The sequence below is a fragment of the Xylocopa sonorina genome, chromosome 17 (genome assembly GCF_050948175.1).
Source record: "Xylocopa sonorina isolate GNS202 chromosome 17, iyXylSono1_principal, whole genome shotgun sequence".
Classification (NCBI taxonomy): Eukaryota; Metazoa; Arthropoda; class Insecta; order Hymenoptera; family Apidae; genus Xylocopa; species Xylocopa sonorina.
This window is the reverse complement of record NC_135209.1, coordinates 3,329,365-3,356,804: the sequence shown is the minus strand read 5'-3', so window position 1 is coordinate 3,356,804 and position 27,440 is coordinate 3,329,365. Positions and strand designations below refer to the sequence as shown.

General features: G+C 41.2%; 1 protein-coding gene across 2 annotated transcripts in view; it reads right to left on the bottom strand.

The window, feature by feature from the left end:
• Positions 1 to 27,440, bottom strand: part of Atg17 (autophagy-related 17) — a 58,571-nt gene that overhangs the window by 7,042 nt on the left and 24,089 nt on the right. The window lies entirely within an intron of this gene.

The window sequence follows — 27,440 nt, the reverse complement described above, 5'->3', positions numbered from 1 at the left end:
TTCGCAATTACGAAAACAATTCTATGCAACACTGTTGCATCTCTCATTCGTGTTCAAGTGTTCTTTATCTTTGGAATTCTCGTCAGTCGAGTGAAGGAGCTTTTCTTAAGACGAATTTTTGAATAGCTGACGCGATGAAAATCGTCGTGGCGAGGTTAATTTCCTGTTTAAAGTCACAGAAACTCCACTGACGCTACATTATGCTCAAATTTTACGATCAAGAATATTTTTGTGTATAATTTCTCGCAATTACGAAAACAATTCTATGCAACACTGTTGGATCTCTCATTCGTGTTCAAGTGTTCTTTATCTTTGGAATTCTTGTCAGTCGAGTGAAGGAGCTTTTCTTAAGACGAATCTTCGAGCAGCTGACGCGATGGAAATCGTCGTGGCGAGGTTAATTTCCTGTTTAAAGTCGCAGAAACTCCACTGACGCAGAGTTTCCATTGGCTACCATCAACGTCACGTCAAACAGCTCAGCACTGAGGATTTTGTCACGATGATTGCACGCTTTATTGCTGGCAACGTGTACCCTACGTGCGAGATGTCGCGAGACAGTGAAGGTTGATCGATGACTGGTGTCAGCTGTACCCCAACGAGCGGCTCTTTCTCTGCAAATATTTACCTTGGCGTGGGTTGGAGCCATTCTGAGATACCTCGACCGCGTGTACTAAACCCTACTTCATCTACGTGGATAATTATTTCCCACTTTAGTACTTTTCACTCTTATATATTTTACGTTTTGTGACTTTGTGCCATTCTCGAGGGCCATTCTGTGTTTCTGCTGATCAACGATGGTCAACGATCGTTTCTAAATTGAATTCTGATAATCGATAACTCGAGTAAAGCATTCATCGTGTTAAAAGTCGTTCGATCTTCCGTTTCAATCGCTGCGTTTAATCAATCGAAGAATAAGAAGAACGACGCGATAAAGAAAATTCATTGTCCTTCGATTTTCAAGCAGCTTTTAGCTGGCTGACCGAAATTAGAGGAAAGAGTCGAGTTATCAATAGTGGAGGAATATAAATGGAGGCTCGAATATGGACACGGCACTTTGCAAAAGTACCTCCGCTGATTTTAGGTCAAGTAGTTTGGTCTACTGTTTTATCGAAAAAAAAATGTTTCGATATCACCTTCGTCGAGTGTTTTCCATCGATTTACATAATTCGAACAAACTGAGATTCTACGATCGAATAAAAGTGTATGAAAAAATGAATTTTTGTTTAAAGATATGGAAAAGAGAAGAATTCCACAGCAATTGAAGAAGCAAAATTCGATTGAATAATAATAAAACGAAATCCTGCGATCGATTCGTAAACTAACAACGAACTTCCTCGGTAGATGGCCCAAGGACTGTCACAGACCACAGTGCGTTACCACTACCATCGCATGGAACGATGTATCGATTTTACGGGGCGCTGCTTCGAGGGTGTTGCTTTCCTTTTTTCCTTCCCTCGTTAAAAAAAAAGGGTAAGCGCGAACAATCACGCGAGTATCCATCGTAACGCGATAAGGGTGACTAGGAGGGTGAAAACTGTTGGAAATGGACGCGAAGTAAAACCTCGATGGTATTCTAATGCTACGTTGAAAGTCTGTGCTGTTCATGCTTGGAAGACTGCCTTGAAAGCTACAAGTTCTTTACAAGTCTGTTTGTAATTTTTGCTAGCTGCTTTCTTGGTACCAACCCTTATTTTCTGGGCCAATTGACGCCCTCAGAAACGCTAATAATCCAAAGAGAAAGTAGAAGAAGAAGAAGAAAAATTAAAGGCGTTCAACAGCAAGAGTTAACAAGTGTCCAATGTTAAGATGACTCTAACAGTGGAAATAGTTACAAATAGATATGAACACTGTATACAATTTTCCATCACTTCAAAGCAGAAATCTTTCAACCCTTATTTTCTGGGCCAATTGATGCCCTCAGAAACGCCAATAATCCAAAGAGAAAGTAGAAGAGGAAGAAGAAAAATTAAAGGCATACAACGGCAAGAGTTAACAAGTGTTCAATGTTAAGATGACTCTAACAGTAGAAATAGTTACAAATAGATATGAACACTGTATACAATTTTCCATCACTTCAAAGCACAAACCTTTCAAGTTCCTTTCACTATTCATATCCACGATTCAACATCTCGAGATTCATTTCGTCTCCATACAGACACGTTGAAACGATCAAACTCTTCATCCTGGTTCCTTAATTTTATGAGCTAATACTGAACCAATCGATGTCCTTAGAAATGTCAATAATCCAAAGAGAAAATAGTAATTCCTTTCACTATTCGTATCCACGATTCAACATCTCGAGATTCATTTCGTCTCCATACAGACACGTCGAAACGATCAAACTCTTCATCTTGGTTCCTTAATTTTATGAGCTAATACTGGGCCAATCGACGACCTCAGAAACGCCAATAATCCAAAGAGAAAGTAAAAGAAGAAGAAGAAAAATTAAAGGCATTCAACAGCAAGAGTTAACAAGTGTTCAATGTCAAGATGAATTTAACACTACAAATAATTACAAATAGATACGAACACTGTCTACAATTTTCCATCACTTCAAAGCACAAACCTTTCAAGTTCCTTTCACTATTCGTATCCACGATTCAACATCTCGAGATTCATTTCGTCTCGATACAGACACGTCGAAACGATCGAGCTCTTCATCGTGGTTCCTTCATTTGAATCGGCTATTGCGCAGCGATCGATCGTCGATCGATTTCCATTCGAGACTGCGTAGATTCGAGGGGGGGCAGTAAAAACAGGAAGCGAAAGCCTCTTCCCGTTTAGCATATTGTTGCGCGCAGCGGCGGTGAATAACGCTGGGATCGCGTGATCGAGACCGAGTGACCCCGCGGCGATTTGCAAATCCGCGCGACCGATTCGATCATCGGTTCGCGTGGAATCGCGGGACGCCATTCGGGGTGAAAATAGCCGTGACGGCTGCGGTTCGCGATTGCGTGATCTCACCTCGAGCCACGTCGCGAAGGAGAAAGAAAAAAAAAAAAAAATATGGAAAATCGGCAATCAACCATCCGCGATTTAACTTTCGTTAGGACTTTTCGTTCCTCCTGACGAGTCTTGGTTGTCTCGATCGTTCGAAATGGCAAACGATTTTTGCTTAAAACGTAGAAAGGAGTCATATAATTGTTCTTATAATCGTGTTCGACTAAGTCTTGGGTGTCTCGATCGTTATGGCAATTCCTCTTCGATCGTTCGAAATGGCAAACGATTTTTGTTTAAAACGTAGAAAGGAGTCATATAATTGTTCTTATAATCGTGTTCGACTAAGTCTTGCGTGTCTCGATCGTTATGACAATTCCTCTTCGATCGTTCGAAATGGCAAACGATTTTTGTTTAAAACGTAGAATGGATCCATCTAATAGTTCTTATAATCGTGTTCTACTAAGTCTTGGGTGTCTCGATCGTTATGTTAAAACGTAGAAAGGATTCATATAATTGTTCTTATAATCGTGTTCAACTAAGTCTTGGGTGTCTCGATCATTATGACAATTCCTCTTGTGTTCAACTAATTCTTTCATTAATTCATTTGTTCCTGTATACATAAGTCCACAGTCGTTTTTTTCTGACCACTCGCGTAGTTTTTCATCGCTCTCTACGTTCAATTTCTGTCTATTAGTATGCATAAATATACAGGCATTTTTTCTGACCCCTCGCATTGCTTCTTATCGCTTCCTACGTTCAATTTCTGATTATTAACCGGTGAATTTTTTCTCAGACCAACGTAAGTGTCGTTGTATTAAGATAAATAATTGTCGCTGTAATTGCTCGTAAAACGTGGAGTGTGTGGAATGTATCGACTGCGTCATTAATGGATACGATAATTGCCAACCAGTCACAGTGGGTTTTATAAGTATTTCTTTTTAAAGCTACCAGCCCGTCTCGCGTTCAACGTGAACACTCGTCGTTGCTCGATTTAATCGCGTTCGCGAACGATTTTTTCACTTAAATTTCTCAGCTGATCGGTTGAATCGCGCGTTGGTGCGTTCTGGATGATCGCACGATGGAAAAATCGTCGAATGGACGCGAGAGAGATCGATTTCCATCGATGGTGAGGGAAAACGAAGCTGCTAGACCCGTCGAATCGCGTTCGCGAACGATTTTTTGACTTAAATTTCTCAGCTGATCGGTTGAATCGCGCGTTGGTGCGTTCTGGATGATCTCGCACGATGGAAAAATCGTCGAATCGACGAGAGAAAGATCGATTTCCATGGACGATGAAGGAAAACGAAGCTGCTAGACCCGTCGAATCGCGTTCGCGAACGATTTTTTGACTTAAATTTCTCAGCTGATCGGTTGAATCGCGCGTTGGTGCGTTCTGGATGATCGCACGATGGAAAAATCGTCGAATCGACGCGAGAGAGATCGATTTCCATGGACGAAGAGGGAAAACGAAGCTGCTAGACCCGTCGAATCGGTCGACATTGCTCAATAGGGGCGACGAGGACGCGGGGCGGCGTTGTTGGACGATGAAAATTCGCTCGTGCACCGCATATAGAGACGGTGACCTCTTTTTAATCGTGTAATTGCATAAGCTTCCGGCACAGGTTGAACCTGGCTGACGGGGGCCAAGAATTTCACGGCACGACACTGAATTCCCAGAATATCTTAACTTGGACTAATGCTCCCCTTTTCTAATTATACCGATCTACGCACCGCGAAAACACACGCCCACGCGTGTGTCGTGGTCGTTCTTCTTCTGGTGAGACGCGCCTCGTTGCAATTATTAACGAAGAGAAAAAGTAGTAATAACGATAGAGAAGCGTTTCATTTCGATCGGAAAGAGAGTGAACTCTGAAATTGCAAACTGAACGCGAGAAACGTCGAGCAACGCGAAGCAATTATTGGGGAGGAGAAAAAATAATAATAATAAGTGTTTTGTCTCTATCGAAAAAAAAAGTGAACTCTGAAATTACAAATTGAACAGGAGAAACGACGAGCAACGCGAAGCAATTATTGGTAAAGAGAAAAAAATAATAATAACGATAGAGAAGTGTTTTGTCTCTATCGAAAAAGAAGTGAACTCTGAAATTACAAATTGAACAGGAGAAACGACGAGCAACGCGAAGCAATTATTGGCGAGGAGAAAAAATAATAATAATAATGATAAAGAAGTGTTTTGCCTCTATAAAAAAAAAAAGTGAACTTTGAAATTGCAAGTTGAACACGAGAAACGACGAATAATGCGAAAGATCTAATTTTTCTTAACGTTTTGTGCATCAAAATGTAAATACAGTGCAATTTGCGATGGAAACATTCTTGAAATAGAATATTTTGATTGTATGCGGGGTTGGAGGGACCAAACCTGAAGAAAAAGCGAGAATATAGTATCATACGCAAGAAATGTGTATTCTTCATCCTAAAAATAAGACCATGTCGCATCCGTATATTTATGAATACACCAAAAGAATCTGAATAAATAAACCTGTTACCCATCCACGAACATTTATGCATAATTCAACTACAAGCGACGTGGCATTGAAGCTCCTCGAACGGCAGATTTCATTCACCAGCCGTTTAACCAATTGGCATCGAAATTTCCTTCAATGGACAACCGATGAAAACGTTGTTCAATGAATACCAATATGGACGCTTGGACGTTCTGATTAAACTAACGACTCCGCTGTTATCATCGCCATCATCGAATCTATGTTAAAAACTTCAAATAGACTGCAATAACCAAAAAATAGTACGCGACAATTCTAAAATACGCTTCATCTTTGCCCTTTTGTTACCCTGTAACAATTATATCGAGCTTGGGCATTCTGATTAAAGTAACAGCTCCGCTATTATCATCTCCACAATTGAATCTATGTTAAAAACTTCAAATAAACCACAATAAAAAAAAAAAAAAACAGTACACACTGATTCTAAAATCCGTTTCATCTTTGCCTTTGTTACCCACTAACACATACGATTATTCCCAATCATTCCAATTTTGGAATTGACCTTTTGTTACTCAGCAACATATACAATTATTTCTAATTGCTTCATTATTTTTAAAACACTCTATTTATCTATTATTTACTATTTTGTCTCATATTTTTGGAACACTGACTACGAACGTGTTCAATCATCAATGAATGGAATATTGAACGAATTACCATTTTATAGAAAGACTGTCGCGATTTTCCATCCGTGTTATACTTAGAACACTGACTACAAACACATTGAATCGATGAAGCATTGAACGAATTACCATTTTATAGAAAGACAGTCGCGATTTTACCATTTTTCCATCCGTGTTATACTTAGAACAAACTTGTTGCATCAATAATTGACTACGAACATATTGAATCGATGGAACATTGAACGAATTACTATTTTACAAAAAGACAGTGGCGATTTTTCCATTTTTCCATCCGTGTTATACTTAGAACACTGACTACAAACACATTGAATCGATGGAACATTGAACGAATTACCATTTTACAGAAAGACAGTCGCGATTTTACCATTTTTCCATCCGTGTTGTACGAGGATCGCGTAGTGAGAGAGGACAGTAGACAGTAATTGGATAGAAGAGTGTGTCGAATGAAAGGCGTTATAAATAGGCCGCGACGACAAATGCCGTGTGATCCATCGTGGCTTATTAAAGGGTTAATAGGTCGCGGGGCACGCTCCTCGGAGCGTCGTGGCAGACGATCGCGAGATTCGCTCATTCGATTCTCGTCGGGCGTAGCCGCGCGATTGATGGCCCACCGAATTGCATTAAACCGTCTCGATGGTAACGCGTGTTCGCGTATAAATAAAGAGCGATGCCGGGTCGATGGGAAACTCGGTTAGTCGTCGACCACCCTCGAGGAAGGGGCGCGGGAGCGCGTTTGGTCGATCGCCAGAGCGCGATACGCGCGCCATTCATGAATACCGATCGATCTGCTTTCCTTTTCGATTATTCTGCTTCAACGTTGCGTTCTGTGCGCGATCGAATGATTTTATCGAGCGTGAGAATAAGTTTTGATCGATTTTTTGTGAAGAAAATTATTTTGATGCGTGTATCCCGCTTTAAAATTACTGTGCTTGCGTTTTATACGCGATCGAATGATCTTATCGAACGTGAGAATAAGTTTTGATCGATTTTTTGTGAAGAAAATTATTTTTAATGCCTGCAAGTACTTTTTAAATTTGGACCGATCGATATTCGATGCTGTGCTTCATTGATCTGCTTTCCTTTTCGATTATTCTGCTTCAACATTGCTGTGCTTGCGTTCTATACGCGATCGAATGATTTTATCGAACGTGAGAATAAGTTTTGATCGATTTTTTTGTGAAGAAAATTATTTTAACACGTGTAGGTATCTTTTAAAGTTGGATCGATCGATATTCGATGCTGTGGGTTATTCTTCGAGCCTCTAACGTGGACCAATATCGAACAATTCCTTCCAGTTTCTCATTTTCGAGCTCCTTTGGGTTCTTTATCGTTGACATCGAAAGCACCGCTTTAGAAGTCTTTGGAACCAATATCTGCGAGTTGGTCTCGATAAAGCATGTTCTTGCAAACATCCACAACTAAACAGCAAGTTTTTCTAGCAACCTTTCTTCAAAAGATTGCAGCAAAGAAAAACTTCTACACGCACTACCCATATAAGATACTAATCTCGCCATTGGACAATAAAATGTAGCACCAATTCGCTCTAATCGCGATTCTTTCTCAAACTACATTGAACGTACGATTTTATTCGCGACATGCAAGCGCGCAGATCATTCGTCTCCCTGATTATTCCTCATTTTTACATATTTCAAACGGTTTCTACGAAACTCACGCGCATGTCCCGGTTTCTTTCGTTGCGTCGCAAGATAAACCGCGTTATTAATAAATGGCAATTGTTGTTGTATAAGCGAGGCACGATAAGCGAGGACGGAGAATCCGCGCTCGAATCGCGTGGCTGGCGGTTCTTTTTCCACGCGTTTATCGCGACGCGATTCGTCTCGCGTGACGCCAGATACGAACGCTTCGTTTCGCGATGGAACGCATCGAAAAGAAGCCTTGTTCTCGAAGGAGAAAGGAGAGCTGGTTCCATCGCGTTCTTTCCTTTCTTTCTCCCTTTTTCGCGTCGTCGTTCGACGGTGTAACGAATCGCCCATCGATTTACTTTCATCCTGACGAAAGCCACGGGACTTTCGACGGATACGCGCGAGGCGGATGCGTCGAGGAGTTTCGAATCGATGCTCGAGGATCGCTCGAGAACCTTCGCGCGATCTCATTCGATATTCCTCGCTTTTCCTTTAATGTAATTGCGAGAGAATCGACAGGGATCGACGATTCTCTACTTTTACCCGCGAACTTCATCGAGCTCGCTGCGATTTTCTCTTCGCACACCCGTTATCGATAATACCAACGCTCTCATCCACGCGCGAAAATTGAACACAAATCACGAAATGTTCTTCTCTGTTTTTTTTTTTTACCATAGATACAATACTCTCAATGTTCGCAGACTCTAATTAGAGCTTTCTTCGTTAATTGCCAGCCGTAATTATCCGTTCGCTGGCTCGACAATTACACACGAGAACGGAACAACTGTTTGTCTAAAGAAAAAAGGTTGGCTCGAAGTGCTAGAGAGTAGAAGATTGAAAACGATTCCACGCAATCTTCAGGAGCGCACACCAGCCACTTGTCACGCACCACCTCGGTTACCTCGTGACTTTCTCTCGCCACGAATCAGATCGACGCATTGCTGAAGAGGCCACACGCGAAATGTGAGAGCGTTGAACGCGTAGGGTTTCGATATAGGGTGGCAAGTTGTCGCGCTCGAAGAGGGAGGGTCGCTGCGATTGCGGTTTCATTTTCACTGCGGATTCGCGAGTGTATGAGAATTGCAACAGCTTCAATATTTCATCTCCTCGACGAGTATGACACTATATTTGTACAAGTTTACGTGCAACAAAATGTAACTTTTATATAGAAATTAAAAAACTGAATTTGTGCATTTGTCTAGACTTTTATATATCCTGACGATTTTACAATAGAATGATCGAAGATTGTCATCATGCAGTCTTGAAAGAGTTCAACCCTCATTTTCACGATTTAAGATCAACAAGAACCTACTTTACGACACCCTCTACAAAGTTTCAAACAAAGTTCTGTGTCTTCTTCCGAAATATTACCATTTTTCGATGTTCACTGAGGAACCCAAGGTACGAAGCTCGAGGAACGTAAAAAAGGATCGAACAGCTTCAATATTTGGTCTCCTCGACAAATGTGAACTTTACAGAGAGATTAAAAAACTGAACTTTACCATTTGTCTAGATTTTACAGTAGAATGATCGAAGATTGTCATCGTGCAGTCTTGAAAGAGTTCAACCCTTATTTTCACGTTTTAAGACCAAGAAGAACCTACTATTCGACACCCTCTACGAAATCTCAAACAAAGTTCCATGTCTTCTTCCTAAAGCATTACCATTTTTCAACATTCACTGAGAAATCCAAGGTACGAAGCTAGAGAAATGTAAAAAAGGATGGAACAGCTTCAATATTTGGTCTCCTCGACAACTATGACACAATATTTGTACAAGTTTATGTACAACAAAATGTTGTAAAAAACTGAATTCTTTCATTTGTCTAGACTTTTGTATACCCTGACAGTGCAGTCTTGAAAGAGTCTTCAACCCCTATTTTCACGATTAAACTTTACGACACCCTCTACGAAGTTTCAAACAAACTTCCATGTCTTCTTTCAAAAACATAATCATTTTTCAAAATTCACTGAGAAAGTCAAGGTACGAAGCTTGAAGAACGTAAGAAAGGATCGAACAGCTTCAATATTTGGTCTCCTCGACAAATGTGAATTTTACAGAGAAATTAAGAAACTGAATTTTTCCATTTGTCTAGACTTTTGTATATCCCGACGATTTTTCAATAGAATGATCAGAGGCTGTCATCGTGCAGTCTTGAAAGAGTTCAACCCCTATTTTCACGATTAAACTTTACGACACCCTCTACGAAGTTTCAAACAAACTTCCATGTCTTCTTTCAAAAACGTAACCATTTTTCAAAATTCACCGAGGAACCCAAAGTACAAAGCTCGAGGAACATAAAAAGGATCGATGTCAGTGTCCAGAGGCACCCCCTCGTCGCGTGGAGGATCCCGCGTCGCCCGTCTGTCGCGCGTCACACGTGTTTACCCCAGTTGAACGAAGACGCGGATGTGCATCCCCGGTGGATTCGTTAGAAACGAGCCGCGAAGGGCGGAGGAGAACGTGGCGAGGTTCGCGAACGAGGAGGCCAAACCCACATCCGTTCTGCGAGGCGCGTCGCGGCGACGTTGTGCAAGAGAAACGCGGCGATCGCGGCGCGCGAGAGATCTGAAAAGGAGAGCCTCGCGTTACTAGAATAAACCCTCAAGGCTGGGATCCGGTCCAAGTGTCTGATATATCGCGGTTTATACGCCTGCAACGTTCCACGTATCCACTGGTCCGCTATCAATAAACGATCGCGATTTACGAGCGCGGCTACTGCTACGGCTCTGAACGAGAAACCACCCCTCGAGGCGCTTGTTCTGATGTTCGTCGTCAGTTTTCATTCATTCCAGATGGGAGCAATTAGATATAATTGCGCTTTTTGCAGAATTCTGTTGAATTGGACGTCAGGGACATTGGTGATTGATTAATCTGTAATTTTAGTTTAATACAGGGGTGGTTAAACTATTTTGATTATTCATCTCTAAAAGTTTTATAATTTTGTTGTCGACCTGCTTTATAAAAAGAATGCTAGAAAAAAAGAAGTCTTTCTTTTGTAATGTCAGTATATATTATGTCTATATCTCTTGTGCGTTTTGCAGAATATCTTAAATTGAACGCCAGCAACATGAGTAATTGATAAATTTGTAATTTTATATTTTGGTTTAATACAGGGGTGGTTAAACTATTTTTATTATCGACTTCCTTTATAAAAAGAATGCTAGAAAAAAGGAAGTCTTTCTTTTATAATGTCAGTATATATTATTTTTATATCTCTTGTGTGATTTGCAGAATATGTTAAACTGGACACCAGGGACATTGGTGATTGATAAATTTGTAATTTTATATTTTGATCATCAACCCTAAAAGTTTGCTAATTTTCTTATGGACCTCCTTTACAAAAAGAATATTAGAAAAAAAAGAAAAGTCTTTCTTTTATAACGTCAATATTTATATCTCTTTAATTCCAAAGTACCATTATTCCCATTTGGGAACATTCTTTTACAATACACAACTGAAACTGACATTTTGAAACAATTTTTTGCTTGAATTCTTCATCACACGAATTTTGAAAGAAGCTAATCTACGAACTGTAAGACATGAAAAGTAAAGAGAAGAAAAATGGGTTGAATTAGCAAAGCTCGAAAGAAAGAAAAGAAGATCGCGTCCCTGGCACAGTTTGCATCGCGCTGGACAGTCTTATTGGGAAACGTGAACGAACCAACAGAAACAATAGTGTCAGAGACATTTACGTTCGTCAGTTTTCAATATTTCCTGTCCACCTCGGCAGATTTACTCGCGCCAGTCTGTCCAATGGTAAACGAGACGATGAAGCGGAGGAATGAAATTCTCATTGGCGTTATTTCGCGAGTTACAGAATCGAAGCAAAGGAAAATGCATCGTCCGCGATAACTTCGCGTGCAGTTAATTGGCCACTGATAAATCGAGCTCATCACCCGTCGAATCTCGACCGATCGAAGATAACCCTTTGAGCCTCGCGTTCTCTAGCATCCGCTCGATGCTCCAATTCCTCGATCGACTTCTACAATTTTTCTATCCACTCGAGGACACCTTAACCAGTTAACTGCGATCGACGACTATACTCGTCACTGAGGAGTGACACGATTTTCTGTATTGACGAGTATACTCGTCACAGCTCGATTCTGGCGACACAAAACGGTGCACTCCCAAACGAGGGCATCCAAAACTCTGTCCATTCGTTAAGAAATATCGATCATTCATTGTACACTGAATTTTCATGACAATTAACAAGTCCCATTCGTTACAATCAAAATTGCAAGCTTCACGACAAACATTTACTAACCAAACACTCTTCATTGAAACACACATGAAATGACTCATTAAAGAACACGATCTCATGTAGAATAATATAATCAGAGTAAAAAATATTCGTAGCTCGATTCTGGCGACACAAAACACATTTAACTGGTTAAAAATTCTGTCCATTCGTCAAGAAATATCGATCCTTTATTATACACTAAATTCTCTTGAAAATTAACAAGTCTCATTCGTTACAATCAGAATTGCAAGCTCTGCAACAAACATTTACTAACCAAAAATGACTCATTAAAGAACACGATCTTATGCAGAATAATATAAATAGAGTAAAAAATATTGTTAATATTCGAAAGAATAATTCGTCAACCCTCTAAGTATCTGAGAAGCGAGTTTATCGACTCGCAGCTGAATTCAATGGTTGAAATGTAGGCCTCGCGGAGTCTGGCGATCGATCGAGGGCCGCGACCATCCCTAGGCAACCCTCGTTTTCGTTTATCGCGTCGACGTAATGCTTTCTGCTCTACCAACCCCTGCTTTTCCGTACGTGCACTCGTCTCGTCTCCAAAACGAGCGTACGCTCCCGTGGTTCCATTTCGTCGAGGAGACGCTGCTGCTTCGAAAAGCGTCGCGTGAATGAACGGGGGTGAGAGAGTCGAAGACGCGAAACGAGAGCACGGATGGGTGCGAAAGAGCCAAGAGAAACGAACGGATAGCCACGCAATAAAAGCGTGCGCGTTGGCACTCGATCTGGGCCGATATTCTTTATTTAGCTGTCGATAACCAATCGGCCGAGTTTCATTTAACCCCCTTCGCCCTGCGCCCTGCCATTCCTCGAGCTTTTCCACCGCGCAACCACGCGAATTGTTACTCGCGAGGGGGTGCGGATCTCCCTCGCGGCGATTGCCACGCTGTTTCCATCGTTATTTCGGATCTGAAAGCTCGTGGTTGCTGCGAGACGCGCGATAAAAGCGTGGAGAAATTTATTTTCGCTTGTTTCTTGGAGTTGCATTGAATGTTGTCGAATTTCAACCCCTTAAAGCTCAAGTTAATTCAAGAAATGATGTATTTTATGCTGCTAGAATTTTGCACCCTCGAATATAATCGAGAATTGAAGTAAAGAAAGTAAAGAAAAAGAGATCTCCTTCGCGATTGCCACGCTGTTTCCATCGTTATTTCGAATCTGAAAGCTCGTGGTAGTCGCGAGACGCACGATAAAAGCCTGCAGAAATTTGTTATGACTGGTTTCTTGGAATTATGTCGAATATTGTCGAATTTCAACCCCTTAAAGCTCGTGGTTGTCGCGAGACGCACGATAAAAGCATGAAGAAATTTGTTTTCGCTGGTTTCTTGGAGTTACATCGAATTTTGTTGAATTTCAAGCCTTTAAAACTCGAGTTAATTCGAGAAACGATGTATTTTATGCTGCTAGAATCTTGCACCCTCGAATATAATCGAGAATTGAATATAACAATGTTAAAGCAAAGAAAAAAAATCGTTTTACTGATATTTATTCAAGAATTTATGCAATTAGGGTTTAATCGAGCGATATCACCCTTTGCAGTAACGTATTCGACTAAACTCAACGTTTTTTTAAACACTAACAATTTGAAAAAGCAAAGTATTCAACCCTCTGCATTCGAGTCGACAGAATTCTTCGAACATTCAATAACGAAGCCCAGAAAAAATAGTCTGGCGTCCTAATGCTCTCGAGGGGTCGTCCAAGCTTAGCTGGGCCACGAGAAAAGTGTTCGTCATCCAGAAGGGAATCGACCCTCGCCAGAAGAAGAATAGACGGTCGTGGTCAGAAATTTTTTTCCCCCACAGACAAGATCGACGCTGAGAGGGATGCTTTCCTTTTTCTCCTGAGGGTAATCTCGAGGAACGATCTAAAGGAGGCTCGAAAAGGAGGGAAGGTTAGGCTGGCCCTGACCTGCGCTGGGCCCGTTCCTTTTTTTTCGGCTACGAAGAAAGCAGGTAAAAGGGACGTTGTGAAAGTCAGGGACCTGGGAAATACCCGGCAATTAGTTAGAGAAATACGGACCAGCCGGTCAATGGTTAGACGCGGAGTCCCTGGGTCAGCTGAGAACAAGATTTATGACTCTGAGTGCTCCTCCTGCCAGCGTTCGTGCTCTCTAAACGAACTTGTGATTAACCAGGGGACGAGGAACGTCGGAAAAGTAACGAATCGTGGCGTTTCTAGACGGTGATCTGAAGTTGGGATCGTTCGTGCTGAGTTTGAGAGAATTGGTACCATCGACGCCTCCACAGGCTTCACATTTTGAGCCTTTCTCTCATAAAAATAAAAATTTCAAGGGTCTTTGGATTTAAATTTGTTTCTAATTAAATAATTATTAATTTTCTGTTTCTGCTTTAATTTTAAATCTAAGGGATGTTACATCGCACTCAGAGAGCATTGCATAAAATTATGCCAAGCGTTATATGACTTCAAGTGTTAACAGAATTATTAAAATAAAAATTTCAGGGGTCTTTGGATTTAAATTGTTTTCTGATTAAATAATTATCAATTTTCTAATTCTGCTTTAATTTAAAATCTGAGGGATGTTATATGGCACTCAGAGAGCATTGCATAAAATTATGCCAAGCGTTATTATGACTTCAGTACAGTTCCAAAGTGTTAACAGGGTTATTAAAATTATTACTGTGATTAACTAGAACTTTGAAATCAAACATTATTACTTCCTTTCTATTTATTGAGCCACGTAACAGATTTTCTTAAAGAGTGCAATTTATCGAGTATGTATGAGATGAAATAGGAATGGCACTTTTTGGAGAAGAGCTGAGGGAAACGTTGAACCAGCAATGGGGCTTAATTAAACCGACAAAAGATCAGCAGAAACGAGCGGTTTGGAGCGTTGGAAATCAGAGGCGGCAGGTGTTACCAATTTCCCAAACGGCCTAACTCCACTCTCGATCTCTCGAGTGAAACGCTCTCTCCCTCTCTTGGAATTAATATTCTTCGTTCGTAGAACCGCGCGGCGCACCTTTTCTTTCTCTCGCTCGCTTTTTCCCGCGGCGCGTGCCGTTTTTATCGAGCATATCCGTGAAAGTTCGCGTTCAAAGTGGACCGCGGCTGAGGTCGCGGAAAACCTGGTCGAACTGCGTTCCATGGCGAGATCGAACGACTCGCGAAGGAACCATTGAACCCACCCCATCGAGAAGCAACGAAACGATCAGCAAAAATGGCTGGCGAAAACGTAAACTTTCAAAGAAGAACGAAATTTTGCGCGAGTTAGAATAATTCACGATGGTGACCACTCGCTGGTGGAAGCGTGAACCATTAAAGGACGAAATCTCGCGCGAGATCGAACGATTCGCGGAGGAACCGTGGAATTCACCCCTTCGAGAAGCAACGAAACGATCAGCAAAAATGACTGGCGAAAACCGTAAACTTTCAAAGAAGAACGAAATTTTGCGCGAGTTAGAATAATTCACGATGGTAACCACTCGCTGGTGGAAGCGTGAACCATTAAAGAAAGACGAAATTTCGTGTTTGCTAGAATAATTCATGATGGCGACCACTTGCTGGCGCCTCGAACTCCAAACTCTTTTCTTGAGGCGCCAAGTTGTTTCTCCTCTCGTGGAATCTTTCGAACAATAAGTAAAAATTTCATGTCACCGTATATTCTCTAGTTTCGAATGAATTCGACGTCTATAAAGAAGAATAAAGGAAAAACAGAGCTCTATGCCAATTCAGTTTTCTTCGTTCGAGAATCGTACAACATCGAGTGGTATGGAGACGAAAGAAAAATTTCTGCTCGTGGAATCGTTCGAACAATAAGTGAAAATTTCGTGTCGCTATATATTCTCTAGTTTCGAACGAATTCGACAAGTCTGAAGAAGATTAAAGGAAAAACATAGCTCTGAGCCAACTCAGTCTCCTTCGTTCGAAAATCGTGCGATATCGAATAGTGTGGCGACGAAAGAAAAATTTCTGCTCGTGGAATCGTTCGAACAATAAGTGAAAACTTATTAACACTGTATATTCTTTAGTTTCGTTGCGAATTCGACGTCTTTGAATAAGAATAAAGGAAAAACATAGCTCTGAGCGAACTCAGTCTCCTTCGTTCGAGAATTGCACAGCTTCGAATAGTATGGCGACGAACTAAAAATTTCCGCTTGTGGAATCGTTCGAACAGTAAGTGAAAATTTCGTGTCACCGTATATTCCCTAGTTTCGAACGAATTCGACATCTATAAAGAAGAATAAAGAAGACTAAAGAAAAAGCAGAGTTTCGTGCCAACTCAGTGCCCTTCGTTCGAGAATTTCACAGTTTCGAGTGGTTATAGGGACGAAAGAAGAATTGCATCGCGAAAGATAATGAAAAGTCAGGCGGATCAGCAGCGGCGCGAGTCTTTCCTCGACTTTCCCGGAGCCGAGTTCTCGCTTAGCCGCGCGGAAAGGTTAAGCAACGAACGGTAACACCGTCGATTCCCACAGACGCACTCCACTTTCCTTTCTGTTTTCCCAAGCAGCGTCCTGCCGTCGGTTACGTAAAAGGACCTAACGGAGCCGACGAATTGAACGGGCTGCTGCCAATTCCGCGGAACGTCCAGTCGACACGCCGCGAAAGGGATCGATGGATCGCGTGCACTTTCGCGATTAAATATCGAGCGTACCCGGCTGCAATTTTCGCGTAACGCGACTACACGGATCGCTCGGTTTTCAGACGGCGATTGAAGCAGCGACGGTTTTGGAATAACCGTTTCCAGTTGTGTTTATGGAGAAGTCGAGAATTTATAAAATGCCATTTTTTTTTTGTACAGCACCAACGTTCATTTCTTTCACAGACGAGTTCAGACGCGAACTCTTTAAAGTATTGTGTTTCTTTGAAGTTTTTCAAAATAATTATTACATTCTTCGTACCTGAACGCAATAACATTTTTGGAATAACCGTTTCCAGTTGTGTTTATGGTACCTGCGAGAAGTCGAGAATTTATAAAATGCCATTTTTTTGTACAGCACCAACGTTCATTTCTTTCACAGACGAGTTCAGATGCGAACTCTTTAAAGTATTGTGTTTCTTTGAAGTTTTTCAAAATAATTATTACATTCTTCATATCTGAATGCAATAACATTTTTGGAATAACCGGTTCCAGTTGTGTTTATGGTACCTGCGAGAAGTCGAGAATTTATAAAATGCCATTTTTTTTTGTACAGCACCAACGTTCATTTCTTTCACAGACGAGTTCAGACGCGAACTCTTTAAAGTATTGTGTTTCTTTGAAGTTTTTCAAAATAATTATTACATTCTTCATACCTGAACGCAATAACATTTTTGGAATAACCGGTTCCAGTTGTGTATATGGAACTTGCGAGAAGTCGAGAATTTATAAAATAGCATTTTTTTGTACAGCACCAACGTTCATTTCTTTCGCATACAAGTTCAAATGCGTTATAGTACTAAAGAATTTTTTGTTTAAGTTTTTGAAAACAATTATAACACTCTCCATACCTGAACGAAGTGACGTTTTTGGAATAACTGTTATATGGAACTTACAAGAAGCCTAGAATTTATAAACTAGCAATTTTTTTAGAGCATACGTTAATTTCTTTACAGACGAGTTCAGATGTGAACTCTTTAAAGTATTGTGCTTCTTTGAAGTTTTTCAAAATAATTATTACACTCTTCATACCTGAACGCAGCGACATTTTTCAAATAATTGTTTCTAGTTGTGTACATGGAACCTGCGAGAAGTCTAGAATTTATGAAATAGCAATTTTTTTTGTGCACCACACTTTCATTTCTTTCACAGACGAGTTTAAATGCGCTTTACTACTCAAGTATCTTTTTTTTTAAGTTTGTCGAAGTAATTATTACACTCTCCATACGTGAACACTGCAAATACTTCCTCTGCTAGCTCAATGTTTCATTAATTTGTTAATAACGAGAGTTTAAAATCGCAAGTACGATGTGACATGGACAGTTTCATAAATTCCAGGTAAATTTCCCGAAATCGCTCGCACTTTTCAACAGTAAACCGTTTCCTTGAACGCTATCAATGCTTAGCACTTAAAACGCGGATAATTACTCGGAATTGGCAGACAATGCCTCGAAATCGCCATTGAAATAATGCATCAGCCCTCGAGTACGCGTTCAATGGTTAAATCCATCTGTTCGTTACAGCTGTGTACGTGTGCATATATGCATATATACATACACGAGTGCGTGCGTGCATGTTGCATAATAAAACTAACAATGTTACATGACAAGTTGCGTTGCGGTACTTATTTATGAACTAGCCTGGTCTATTCTGGTACGCGCAAACACACCGTTCGACATTGTTTTGTGAAATATCAGGAGATGGCCAGTCGTAGTTTTTCTCTTTTCAGGCGTTTAATGGCGGCTTTCAAGGCTCCTCGCGGGAAACTATCTTGTTAACACGCCTAACTCGTCCGTTTGTTTTCCAGAGAAAATTCTGAGCTGCTTGGGTGTGCTCAGTCGCGCCTTCAAATTGTTTTCTTGTTCATTCATTGATGTACAAAAATTGAAAAAAAAGTTTATTGGAAATTTCTGGGTTTCTAAGTGCTAAAAGTTACTATTTTTCATGATCACAATTTAGCTCTTTTAGTGTCGAGCGAAAAATCGAAGTTAGTGAGTAAAAAATTTGTTTTAAGAAGCAATTACAAAATTTGAGAAGGTTTGTGCAGAGAATTCAAGGAACAAGGAAGTTGTGATATTCTGGGCCAAAATTAGAAAATTTGAGAAGCGTCGTGCTGAGAATTAAAGGGACAAGCAACTTCTGATCGAAGCTACGCATAAAACACTGAGCCAAATTTACATAATTTATGCACTTTCGTGAAAACTCTCATAAAAAATTCGTTCTAAAAATTAATTACAACCTTTCAGAAGGTTCGTGCAGAGAATTAAAGGGACAAGCAACTTGTGATCGAAGCAACGCACAAAACACTGAGCCAAATTTATATAATCGATGCACTTTCGTGAAATCTATAATAAAAAATTCGTTTTAAAAGGTAATTACAAAATTTGAGAAGGTTCATGGTGAGAATTAAAGGGACAAGCAACTTGTGATGAGCGTGCAAGTGTATTTAACGACAATATATCGTTGTTCGACGCTCAAGTGATTAATTCAGCAATTAGAAGGGAAGAAGCGCGATCAGTGCGGACCAGAGGCAGCTGGAAAGGGTTAGAAACGGAACAAAGCCGCGGACGTGATACGACCTCGTTCGCACGACGATGCGGGAAATAATTGCCACGATGGGAGTGATACGTGGAAAGTCGCGGCGTATTTCGAATAAAAAAAGGCCAGCGGAGAACAATATCGTCGGCGTGTGCTCGCACTTGCATCACGCGAGGCAATTACCATTTTGTGCGCGATCGAGAACGCGCGTACGTTCGTACAGGATCGCCAATGCGATTGCTGCATTGGTGCGTTCGCTTCCGCGAAATGTCTCTTGCAGTGTTCATTGAATTTTTGTTCGTTCGAAACAAAATAGCATGGCAAACGAAATTTATAAATTAAAAGTATGTAGAAGCTATTTGGCTTCAGCTAAAGAGACTCGAGCAGGCCATTGAACGAGGCATCGACTGCAAGCTTCGCAGTTCGTATTTTGCAATTGATCCTCTGCTGGCATTCTCTGATTCGCCAATAACGCGGTCAGCGTTCAGTCTTTCAGTCGATCGACTGATTAAAATATCTGAACTAATTCTAAAGAGTTGCTTAATTTACTGTGCCAAAGAGATTTTAGTTAAATGATGGAACTCAGCAATTTATAATACTCATAATAGAAGGTTTAATAGCGTAGATGCAGTCTAAAAATATTAATTCCTTTTTTTAATTGTGGTGCACGCATTCTTCCACAATTTTCCTCTAAAAGACCACTCTTTTTTCCTTCAGTGGCTAATAACGCGGTCAGCGTTCAGAGTCTTTCATTCGATGGACTGACTAAAATATCTAAACTAATTCCAAAGAAAATTCTGAAATTCTAAATTCCTTAATTTACTGTACCAAAGAGATTTTAGTTAAATGATGGAACTCAGCAAATTAAGATACTCTAACAGAAGGTTTAACACCATAGATATAGTCTAAAAATATTAATTCCTTTTTTAATTGAGGTGCACGCACTCTTCCACAATTTTCCTCTAAAAGACCACTCTTTTTTCCTTCAGTGGTACATTTAGAGACCATCGTAAAATACAGTCCACATCAAAATGTCCAATAACTGCTCGCACACGAACTATCGTGTCCTGTCCAATAATCTCTCTGCTCGTCCTTTTCCAAACTCAGTCACAAAACGAGGCACTCGATCGAGGTATCCATCTCGACAGAACGAGAGCCAATAGTGTACCCACTCGTCCAGAGGTTGCTTTCTCGATCTGGAATCAAGGAAAATTTCTGGAGCACGCAGCTTTCTTCGCTCTACGAATGATATACACCGTTGCAACGGCTGGCTCGTGACTTCCTGCTCGCCAAGAGAAACTGGAGCATCCTGTCCCTCCGTGACAATGCGCGGGTATCGCTAAATTGTTGTGTATTGATCAAACTCTCGACGTTTGTCCTCCTCGCTCGCGCCCATCGTGCCATTCCACGATGGAACACGCTTCGAAGTGCTTTTTACACGGAACGCGGCACGAAACGATCCGTCCTGCTCGTCGATCGATTCTTCTCGAGGCAACGAACGTCTCCTGGCCAATCAGAGGAAGGAAAATAATCCCCTGGCAATTTCTGGGCGGTGGAAAAATGTTTGACGAGCCTGGCCTGGCTTCTCGATCTCGATCGAATGGCAATCCAACTGCGATTACAGCTCATTACTACAGCGACTTTCTAATCGGTGCCATTTCCTTCCGATCGATCGACAGGACGAATTAATTCGAGCGATTACGTTTGGCAATTAAATCCTGCGGGCTTGGCATTACCTCGTCAGCTGATCACGCGTTTTGGTTTCTTTTAGAGACACAGCTCGCTGAGAGGGTTGCTCGTACAGTGCTGTGGTAATATAGACGGTGACTTCGCGAAATGGAGAACGAAATGAGAAACAGACGCGTTACGAGATACCTTGGAAGTTGAACAAAATAGCGGAGTTGTTTTGCGAACGTGCAAAAACCGATTCGCGAGGAGTGAACGAAAGAAAAATAAAGATACGAGAGTTTGTATCCGCGCGTAGGGTACATCGAGTTATTTTAGGCTACGAGAATTAAGTTTGTAGTCGAGGCTCTTCGAGCTATATTCGAGTGTCCTTAGAATAGAAGACTGTACGAGTCAAAAAAAATGGTGGAAGAAGTAGAGTTTGCTAGAAAAGCAAGGCGATTATTATTTAATCGCGACGTAAGTATCTCTGTTTAACTGTTACGACTGTGTCGAACGAGACTACGCACACGTGCACGAGTCTGTGGATGCACGAACGAGTGACTAAGGTACCAAGAAAATCGCATGATCACATTGCCGTGCTCTGTTGCAACGATCACAAAGAAACAGTGGTATGGACACGTGCACAGCACTGCACGTTACCGTAACACGCTAATTTTCACCCAGCTGGCAATTTCTTTTTTACCAACCAGCTAATTATCAGTTTCGAAAGCACTCTTTTCGACATCGACCAAAATTTCTTTCAATGCGATGCGTTTTATCGAACTTCCTGCAAGGTTTGACAAAAATCTGAGGGTGAAAAGTTGCAAGTTTCGTTTTTGAAGAGGCCAATAATTATCAGTTTCGAAGACATCGATGGGATTTTTTTCGACGTGATGCGTTTCATCAAACTTTCAGCAACGTCTGACAAAAATCTGAGGGTGAAAAGTTGCAAGTTTCGTTTTCGAAGAGGCCAAAAATTATCAGTTTCGAAGACATCGACTGGAATTTCTTTCAACGTAATGCGTTTCATCAAACTTTCAGCAACGTCTGTCAAAAATTGAAAGGTGGAAAGCTGCAAGCTTCGTTTTTGAAAAGGTCAATAATTATCAGTTTCAAAAGCACATTTTTTTACATCGACCAAGATTTTTTTCGACGCTATGCGTTTCATCGAACTTTCTGCAAGGTCTGACAAAAATCTGAGGGTGAAAAGTTGCAAGCTTCGTTTTCAAAAAAGCCAACGACAAGAAAATTGATATCAAACGATTGCCAGCGAGCGTCCACGATCGTTCGAGTCGCACTGATACCAGGGCTGCTATTTACGTACCCGGAACTGGCAACACTGATGTCGCTAGGTGACGTCTCACATAAACATTACAAATTTTACATTTCAGCCGTGAAAAAGATTTATTCGCTTTGGACGATCGCCCAGAACGAACAGCTCAATATTTAACTAGTCAAGACGTAATTCCATATACAACCTTGATTAGCCACTCGATTACATCTTTTTCTTCTTATACTCAGAAAATAAACTCCGTGGCCAACGATTTTCAATATCTAAAGAAGGTTGAAAACCCAATAAAACCACATTCAATGCTATGAATATTCGTTTGTGTCTGTTACACCAGATACAGAGCAGCAAACTTCGCGATTAGCTCAGTTGCATACGAACGATGCATTCGAACCTGTTCCTCGAGAAATAAATGCGATCGAAGGCGTACTCTTGATTGAACCCACGCTTTCTATCTTGTAGAAGTCGAGAACTAATCGACGCTTGAAAACAAGCGGAGAAATATGCGTTAGCACAGAGTCTAAAGGGGGCAACCGATTTTTCCAATGGTTACCTAACGATCGAGCGCAACAATGTCAAGGATTACGTGTAAACCCGTGAAAAAAAGGCATGAGATCACGCGTTCGCGACGATGTGCACGCGTTATCGCTGCACAACCGTCGAGTATCGGGCAGCAATTACGCGGATTGTGTCATTGAATTATTAACGAGCCGCTATTCCGTATTGGCCGATCCGATGCTTCCGAGCGATAGCATAATTGGCTTGCAATGACGCAACTCACCGTCGACGAGAAAACTCCGGTCGAGCGGATTCGTTCAGCACCCTCGACGACGCCGGAATTCGCTGGAAAATCCAGCGACGTGGCCTTTGAAACGGCTCGGTTGCCGGCTCAAATATTAATCGCGAGCCAGCCACGATTGAAGAGCACGCGGGAGCTGAAAACGTAACGGGTGGTCCGTTTCGATCGCGAATGGCGCAACGTGTGACAGCAAAATTCAGATCAGAGCGTCCTCCTTTACTTTTCTGAGGTTATCGATAGGGTGACGCGTTGCTGGGGGCAACAAACAACGCTGAAGATCGAGGAAGTTGAACGTCCGGTCTGTCTCGATCGCTCGAATGGCTCAACGTGTGAAACAGACAGAGAAACTGAGATTAGCGCGTTGCTGAGAGCAACAAACAAACGCTGAAGATCGAGGAACTCGAGAATTGTCGAAGAACTATCGCTACGCGAGGGTGCGACGGCCATTTTGAACGCAAGGCGTACCATTTTCCCAAACGTTTCCGCGCAAATTAAATCTGCAACAATCTCTAACGATTATCGTCGAGTGTCTCTGAAATACGATTCTCGAGGCAGTGAATAATTCCACATTGTCGCTAATTGCTCTTCAGTTGGGTTACGTACAATCATCGACAACTTTGCCTCCTCGCGCTGTTAATAATTTCGTAAACAGACGTTCCAAGTTTAGCCCGCTCCAACTTAAAACACACCACTGGAGGATTAAAAATAATCCGCGCGCAACAAACGCGAGGCTAAACAAAGCATCGCGTTGCGAATATTAACAGGAATTATTTCGAACGTTTGCACGAGGCTCTCGAAACACGTATTCGCACGTCGTGGAACACCTAAACGTAATCCCCTAATGAAAAGGAATATTTTTAGCGCGCCCTCCGTCGATACTCGTGTCCGTCACCCCCGACCCTTTCCCTCTCGGTCCGATGCACACCTCGAGACACATCCGTTCATTGATTGCGACCTGGTATATAGTCGAGCAACCTCGATTTGCGTCATTTCTCGCTCAGCGATGTTCCGCGTGCCTCGTCAACTGGTACCAAGGCTGAGTTTCACCCCCTCTCGAACAGAGAAACGATTTAAATCCACCCCAACAGTGAACTGGAACTAGAGGCTTCAATTTTTCACGCGAGACGCTCGATTTTCTTCGTCGATTAACCCTTCGACCGTGAATAGAGTCATCAGACGCTCTTTTCGATAGAAACAACATTTTTCACTTAACATTGTTCGATAATACACGTTCGATTGTGTACTTTCGATGCACTTCGTTGCACACGTTTCTTGTTTGGTTCTTCTTTTGCATAAATACCCATTAGGTGACATTTCTCGCTCAGTGATGTTCCACGTGCCACGTGAACTGGTACCAAGGCTGAGTTTCACCCCCTCGAACAGAGAAACGATTTAAATCCACCCCTGCGAGTGTAGTGGAACTAGAGGTTTCAATTTTTCACGCGAGACGCTCGATTTTCTTCGTCGATTAACCCTCTGACCGTGAATAGAGTCATCAGACGCTCTTTTCGATAGAAACAACATTTTTCACTTAACATTGTTCGATGATACACGTTCGATTGTGTACTTTCGATGCACTTCGTAGCACACGTTTCTTGTTTGGTTTTCATTTTGCATAAATACTCATATGCATCAATTTTTCACGCGAGACGCTCAATTTTCCTCGACGATTAACCCTTTAACGCTCTGACGCTCTCTTCGACGGAAACAACGTTTTCAACTTAACATTGCTCGACGATACACGTTCGATCGTGTACTTTCGATGCACTTCGTAGCACACGTTTCTTGTTTGGTTCTCATTTTGCATGAATACCCACATGTATCGATGATACTCTCACTGTCACGTAGGCGAAAGAGCAGTTCGTGTTCGAGCGCGAAAGGGTTAAAGTCGTGCGGGCACGTGCAGCTGCGGAGGTGCATTCGACGACACGTGCACCAGAGCGGATACGGAACGGTTACGCGAGCGACGGTGCCAGGTTGTCTGGTTCGAATTAAAGTCGCGTCACAGCTCGTTACGCGTCGAACGGCGCGAGGAACTGCGGGGAAGGAAGTGAACAGCCGCGAGAGAAGTCCAAAGCGAGCGTGGCTTAGAACGTGATCCGCCATTTTGGTCCCAATCGAGGGGTGGTTTTCTGGCGAACCGTTCAGCTGTCGTCGCTTTCGCTTCGATAACTCGTCGATTATTATTAATATCGCGTTATTTTTGCAACTGTCGTTTGTATTGCTTGTTCAGTTTCATTTTTAAATAATTCTGGTTATTTTTGGGAGACTCTGTCGTTTAGCAGTTGTGTAATGTTTAGTAAAATTACGCTTCTCAGCGGTTCGAATTCTACCTGCACCTCGTTTCCACGTTCAAGGTGTACAGTTACTCGATATTGTGTTAATGAAGTTACGTAACACCGTGGTAGCATTAATTACTGTGTATTATACCGCACAGAAGTCGCGTTGCATAGTCCAAAGATACTTCATTAATTGGACAGTTTATTTTAAATATAATACAAGTCCATTTTTTTTTTTTTTTTAATGAGATATCACATAATTTTTTATTTATCTAGCATTTAACTAATGTGCCAACTATTAATTTTCTTGTAACGATGAAAAATGAACTTGCACTTGAACTGTTTCGAAATGAATGCTGTCCAATTGTTGGTCCACGCTGTATAGACGGAACTCGAAGTGGAACCATCGTGAAATGCAGTATCAGTCGGTTATGCACATCCCGCTGCCGCGATAACGTAGGCAGATGTGCAGAATGAAACGACCTCGAGGAGTTCAAGGCCGCAGAACCTCGAGGACCCACTGCACCCAAGGTGCGAGTCGCGTTCGATCATTTATGGACGCTGACTATGGTTTTAATACTAAATCTACCACGCTAGACAATATTCTTACCTAGTGTTATTATTTTTATTCTAATTCCACAACTCTAAATTCTTTTTGCAACATGGTAACGCAAATATATTGAATATAAAAATATTCTATCATCAGATGAGGGTATTTTCTGAAGACCATGGTTTTAACACTAGAATTACCACGCCAAACAAAATTCTTACCTAGTGTTATTATTTTTATTCTAATTTTGCAACTTTCAATTCTTTTTTGCAAAATAGTAACACAAATATATTGAATAAAAGTCTTAACACTACAACTATCACGCCAGACAAAATCCTTGCCTAGTGTTATTACTTTTATTTTAATTTCACAACTTTCAATTGTTTTTTGCAACATAGTAACACAAATATATTGAATACAAAAATATTCTATCATCGTGTATTTTTTTAAGACTATGGTATTAACAGGAGAACTACCACGCCAGACAAAATTGTTACCTCATGTTATTATCTTTATTCTAATTCCACAACTTTCCATTTTTTTTTTATTTTTGCAACATAATAACACAAATATATTGAACACAAAACTATTCCATTATCACGTATTTTTCGAAGACCAACAATTTCGACTGGTTCTGCTAAAAGTACCCACACTTTTCTCAGATAATTCTAGCGTTAATTAAACCAATAACTGCCTCGTTCTATCGCTGATCGTTCTCACCACACATCTAACGAAGCTTCTTAAACCGTTCCCCCCAGCTTTATCCCGGTTGTTGTTGTTCACGCCTGTTCTCCGATTTCGTTACTCTCGCCAGAGTATACCGTTTCGCGCAATTATCTCCGTCTGCGTTAACGAATGTAAATTCATCCAGCTCTTTGAATCAAGCCCACGCGACGGCCAGTCGCGTTTAAAACAGCCTGAAAATATACTTTGTAACGCGTGCGAAATTTCGCGGATGAGAATAGCATCGACAGCCAGCAGCGGGCCAAATAGAGAGAGAGAGAGAGAGTGGCTTGGACTTATTACAAGAGGAGTCTATGAAAACGCGATAAGTAGACTGTGCAGGTACCAACGTGGACGTAATAATTGCAATCGTGCTTTGCTCCGTTCCAAAGACCGCCAGGTAAAAAGTAACGCGAATCTAAACGCGTTAGCGATCGTTAATTGCGCGGCTGAGACGAGCTCGATGGAAGAGCAACGAGAAACGCGTTTAAAGTTGACGAAGGGTAGTTCTTTTTGTTTATCGTTGTGTTTTTGAGTTTGTCCACAGTATTTTTTTTTAGAGAATTATTTCAATTTTTATTGCAAATATATGGAAATATTATTCTTTTCTTTTATTCTGGAGCGTTTGAAAAATGAGATGAACGTCAATAAAGATGGACGCTTGTTCCTTTTTGTTTATCGTTGCGTCTCTGAGTTTGTCCACAGTATTTTTTTTTTTTTAGGGAATTATTTCAATTTTTAATCCAAATGTATGGAAATGTTATCGTTTTCTTTTATTTTAGAGCGTTTGGAAAATGAAATGAACGTCAATAAAGATGGACGCTTGTTCCTTTTTGTTTATCGTTGCGTCTCTGAGTTTGTCCACAGTATTTTTTTTTTTTTAGAGAATTATTTCAATTTTTAATCCAAATGTATGGAAATGTTATCGTTTTCTTTTATTCTGGAGCGTTTGAAATATGAGATAAACGTCGATAAAGATGGA